Below are 5634 nucleotides of genomic sequence, written 5' to 3' on the forward strand. Positions count from 1 at the left end.
ACATAAACAAATCTGTTTTGTGATGTCATAATATGATGCCTGAACATTGCAAATTGCTCCATGAAGGAAAAGAAGCCCTCTAAAAGTATCAGAAGTGAAACATCAGCAAAGTGAAATGACAGCTGTGAACAGCACCTCCTAGTGACAAACAGGTAAAAGTTGGTGGGGGTGGTTTGTCAAAAAATATTTCACACACGTTTCCTTTCAAAAAAATATTTATAGGTGAACATTTGGCACATTGGTCTGTGCATGGGAGGTGAGGACAGTTAAAACCTATCTAAATGTAACTACAGTTTTACTATCAGCGTTGGATGAAATAAGCCACACAGGTCCATCACGACTCTTAATAGTGTGCATTTTTTAATGGAAAAGCTGTATAGAAATCAAATGCATAGATTTCAGCAGTGTATTTCCATTGCATTCACTGTAGCACTCATAAGAATGTTGACTACTTATGTCGCATCTACATTCATTTACCTCAGCAGTCCCTTGCAAGAGACCTATCCTCACACCATACTGATGCGGAACGTAGAGATACAGGACTGAGTTTTATTTTGCATAGGCCTGCAACCTTATGTCTTATCTAAAAATGGGAATGAATTAAAAAAACAAATGACCAAATTTGTTCAAAAAATCGTTATTTCGTCAATTCATATTCGTATGAATAATGCCCCTGATGAATCACGAATCAATGAATTTTTTTAGCAATTTTTCATTAATCAATTCATTTGGCCGTAAGATGACCCCCAAAGCACCTAGAGCAGTGGTGTCAAACTGTGGCCCTCCAGATGTTCTTGGCCTTCAACTCCCAGAAATCCTGGCCAGCAGAGGTGGTGGTGAAGGCTTCTGGGAGTTAAAGTCCAAGAACATCTGGAGGGCCACAGTTCGACATCACTGACCTAGAGACACCAAGTTTGCAGGAAAGCTTCCTCTGACTGTCCTCTACAATCTCTACAGGTTTGGTGAAGATTCAGTTTCCCTCAGCCGACTGTCAAAGGGCAATTTCCTGGGAGGGACTCACTTTGTGGGTTTATAATCTGGACATTCAGAATCCAAACTTCTCCAAACATGCAGAGCTTGTAGAGGAGAGTCAGGAGAAGCTTCCCTGATAATGCAGTGTCTCAGGTTGCTTTAGGGGCCATTTTACACAGTTTTAAAGTAAAAAAAAAAATGAATTGAATCAAATCATTTCATCAGGAAAAAAAATGTAAATTTGTAATTTGTGATTAGTCAACCTTGATGAATCATGAATCAAAATGAATCACAATTGTTCTGATTCATGCCCATCTGTACAGCAGTCTTACTTTATAGGACTAGCCCTATTGGATCAATGGATTATAGGTTTTGAAATATCCATCAACGATTCATTCAATGGGTCAACTCTGTTTGGATTAGGAATAGGGTATAGGCCAGCGATGGCGAACCCATGTCACACATTCCACAGCTGGCACCCAGAGCCCTCTCTGTGGGCACATGAGCCATAAATCGCCAGATCGCTCCCCCCTGCAGCGAAACCTGAGGAGGTGGCTGCAGCTGCAGTGCTAGCACCCCGACAGGCAAGCAGGCCAGGATCCGGAGCAGCTGGTGGTAGCAGGGGTTGGGCATGATTGGAGGCGGATTTGGAGTGCGGTCCGGAGGCACTTCTGTGCCCAGGATTCCCCCTTCTGCTGCCACTTCCACTTCCGCCGCTGCCCGCTGGGTTTTGGTTTTTTCTCTTCCAGTTTGGGCACTTGGGCTCAAAAAGGTTAGCCATCATTGGTATAGGCCATACAGTCTTAATGACAGAGGTGACCTTTGAACCAAGGCTCCTCACCTCATATTCTTAACTGAGCCTTCTTAGTTCATATTGTTATCCACTAGGTCTAAAGGGAGAAGCAGCGTCTGCTGAATTCTCTTTCTGTACACTGAATTCATCCGCCCTTAGTTTCAGCACTCATTGTCTGCAAAACAAGCCTATGGTGCACTTAATGGCGAGCTTTACGCTAATCTCCAGGTGGGGTGTATTATTAAATCTGGTACAGACTCTTTTTGCCCCTTGCCAACAGTTGTTTAATAAAAATGCCCTATTTATTAGCTCGACGGGTAGGCGGCTGCAGAATGACCAGGGGGAGGGAAGGTGGATTGCTTGAATATTTCATCGGGCACATAGTGCTAGCTAGAATGCGCTTGGGTTACTATGGTGACCAAGGGACGATGCTCCTTGGAGTTTGCTACATAATTCTTCAGAAGAAGGATTTAGGGATGCAGAACAAAACATGGCAGGGAAGCATCAAACCTAATAAAGTCTTTGGGCTGAAAGGAAGCCAGGCTTCTGTTTAGACACCATGGTGCTCATTCGTTGTGGGTCCTGGGAAATAGTCCAATTCCGAACCAGACCTGTTCATTATATCTCAGTCCTTCGTTCCAAGAGTTCCCCTCTGCAGTCAAATGGTGCCATTTTTTCTCACCTGGGTAGAAAATGAACCCACCGCTATTCAAACAGACAGATAAAGGGGAAGATATCCCCCCCTTCTCCATTTAAACAACTTCCTTTTGTGTCTGGTTTATAATAACGCTGATGGAAAACAGTGTGAATATTGAACAAGATGCCAGAAAGAATCTTAAACTACCCCACAGTGTTTTTATCGAGCTGTGTGAATAGCAGCTGAAGAGATGGGCTCGTTAATCAAAGCAACAAGTGTCCAGAGGGAACTTGCTGGAAAAGATGTGACTCGGGCCCCCTGCCACTCATAATAATTGTCTCTCCCCTCGAACACAGGTGTTTAAAGTTTCCTTAGATATATGAAATTGAAGTTGGTTTCTTATTTTTCTGAATCAAACCAGAGTTCTGCAGCTCGTAGGACAGTTGGGGTGGGAAGGAAGAGGGAGCCCTTGAGAAAGAAGAAGGGGAAGGAAGAAGGGGGGGGAAAGCAATATTCGTTCCATAACAACAAAGCACAACCTGTCTTTAATGCAGAGCACAGCAAAAATGAAACAACCGTCTCGTACAGAGATTGATTACACCTGCTGCAATTGGTAGTTTGATCACATCGCATGGCAAGTAGGTTAAGTTAGGGAGGAATAATTTATCTGCAGTCCAATTTGTACTGTGTCCTAAAGGCTAGAATTGACATTGAAGGCCCACTTGGCTGGGTGGTATATGAGAAGCTGCTTCCCAGAACACAGAACATTAAGTCTTAGCCCAGAAACTGGGGTATGCTGACCTGCCTCAGTTACAATACTATGTTTCTGGTTAGAAGGTAGTCCTTCTATCCCTGATTGTTGTAGAATCCAATTTGTCGCAGATCTGGGTAGTTTTAAATCCAGAGATTTTGTGGCCTGGTCAGAGAGAAAAAGAGAGATTTCAACACTGAACACAGAAGTCTGCTATTGTGACCACCACCTTTTCTTGATCTCCCTATGTGAGGGCTACACCATTTGAAACAGAATGGCAGATAAAAATGTATTTCACAAAGTAGCTTGTTTGTGTGTGGGAGGGAGTCTTGCCCATTGGAAGACAGAATGTTGCATGTCTGATGGCTCAGACACACAACACTGGACGTTTTGCAGGCGTGGGGGGTTATAGTACAAGAAGAGAAAAATATAAATTTGCCTTCATGTGTGATCCTACCCATTGCTGAATTTGTTCACCATTAAATACTGAAGCACAACTCAAGTTAGGATGGAAGTCAATGTGAGTCACCACAACAAGAACAACAGTTCGAAAAGAGGAAGATCCATTAAGTGAGAAGCAAACATGTAACTTTTCTCAAGCAATTTTAATTTTCAGAATTGTAATTCTGGACATTCTGCTACATTATGAGGTTACACATTCATGTCCTGACTGAACATTCAAACCGTTTCCACAATGTGTTTGTGTTTGAGAATGATGCAGTGGTCAGAATGTTGTACCAGGATAAAAACTGGGGAGGTCTTGGCTGAAATTCCTATGGAGTCATCGCACTCATTGAGGGCAGGGGTGACAGTAAATCGCCTATTTACTCTCAGCATAATCTACTTCACAGGGTCGTTAAGAGGAAAACATATGAGGAGAGAGCTTTGTCTGCCATCTTGGACTTCTTGGGGAATGAAAATGAAAATGAAAAGAGTCATTGAAAACAGGTACCTTATTGCTTGGGGGCCTATTCATGTGACAGACTGAGATGGAAAACCACTTCATTTCTTTTACACTTGGTGACTGGAGAAGTGCAGGCCATGACTGCAGTCCCATGTTTGTTTTTGCCTTCTTTTCACATTTTCATGTGTGGGTCAGTGTGCTATGCTTGCCAGCTCAGAACCTTGAAAGATAAAAGGCAGATTAAAGCAAAGCTTTTTTTAAAAGGGTGATGTGAAATGCTCAAACCATTTTGTTTACAGACACACTCCAATGGATGATGAGGACTAACTTGTATCGGCACTTGATAGGATGATAAAACTGTTCACAGAGGCCTGTGGCATGCACAGGGCCGGGGGCTCACTCCAACATTTTGGACGATGAACCCCTCCTGGACCTGCTCTCTGCTCTCCATGTAAAAGCCATTTGGTTTGTAATATTTGTCATTAAAAACCTGTTTTGTTGCAATCACTTACCGCAGCAGCCGAGGGGGCTTCCCAATGAGGCTTTTAGTGTGCAATCATTGTGCTTCACAGTGGAATTTTATGGAGTCCAGAGGCAATACATTCCATCTGTAACCTTCCCATCTTTTCCCAATGGTTCTTATGTTTTCTTCCTTCCTACAACAAATCATTAAGGAAGAGAAGCTTAAAACAGCTGCTCAATGGGTTTTGACCAGGGCTCTAGGCAGTATCTGTCTGGAAACACCCTTAAATCAGCAGGTAAGCATCTCTCTCTCTCTCTCTCTCTCTCTCTCTCTCTCTCTCTCTCTCTCTCTCTCTCTCTCTCTCTCTCTCTCTCTCTTCAAGCCACATAGATGTTGACACTTCAGCTTCAGGGCATTTCTTTCTTTCTTTAACAGTCAGCAGCGACTTGTAAGTGAGAAGACCTCTGAGCAATCTCTCTCCTTGACTAATTAACAGGCCTAAGATTGTTCATTTGGCCTCTAGGAACAGCAGTAATTTACAGGAGGGGGATGTCTCCTTGGTCCTGTGGAGGGAGGAAGTGAAGGATTCATAACCTTTGGTTTGCTCTTTCCCTGAGGCTGTGTTCCAGGAAGAAAGCATTTGTGCCTGTATTGCCAAGCCTGCCCTGCATGCACTCCAGTTAGAGCAAGGGAACCCACATGGACAGAATACCATCAGGGATGTATTCATACTAGAGTGGCATAACTTATGATAACAGGAAATACACAAATGATGGCCCTTAAAGGCCAGGTATAATCCTGAAGACCTCTGAACATTTTAAAATCAAAATATGGTAGAAATGTTGTCCTTCGTTTCATTCCTTAGGGTGAAATATCCATATTTAAAAGCAGTGAGAAAGCAAAAATATTCCACAATTTACTTCTCCCTTTAGGTTTTGTTATGCAGTCCCTTGGCTACCTGGGGAATTTATGATGAAGGCTGCCCAGCTTCAAGGGGGCTTAGACTATGTAGCAAGCATAATTTCAGCCCCTGAATACAGAATAGAATAGCTTGTTGGTGCTTCCTCCAACAGTTTTTCTGTAGGATGTTTCCCCCACCCCACAGTGAATGTCA

General features: G+C 43.1%; 1 long non-coding RNA gene across 1 annotated transcript; it reads right to left on the bottom strand.

Moving 5' to 3' along the window:
- Positions 1-3252: 3252 nt before the first annotated feature.
- Positions 3253-4701, bottom strand: LOC144589167 (uncharacterized). The gene is made up of 2 exons (XR_013545108.1): positions 4570-4701; positions 3253-4277 (listed from the first exon to the last, which is right to left on the bottom strand). It is a non-coding gene; the product is annotated as an uncharacterized LOC144589167 (long non-coding RNA).
- Positions 4702-5634: the final 933 nt, after the last annotated feature.

This window comes from Pogona vitticeps, chromosome 1 (assembly GCF_051106095.1).
Source record: "Pogona vitticeps strain Pit_001003342236 chromosome 1, PviZW2.1, whole genome shotgun sequence".
In the NCBI taxonomy this organism is placed as follows: domain Eukaryota; kingdom Metazoa; phylum Chordata; class Lepidosauria; order Squamata; family Agamidae; genus Pogona; species Pogona vitticeps.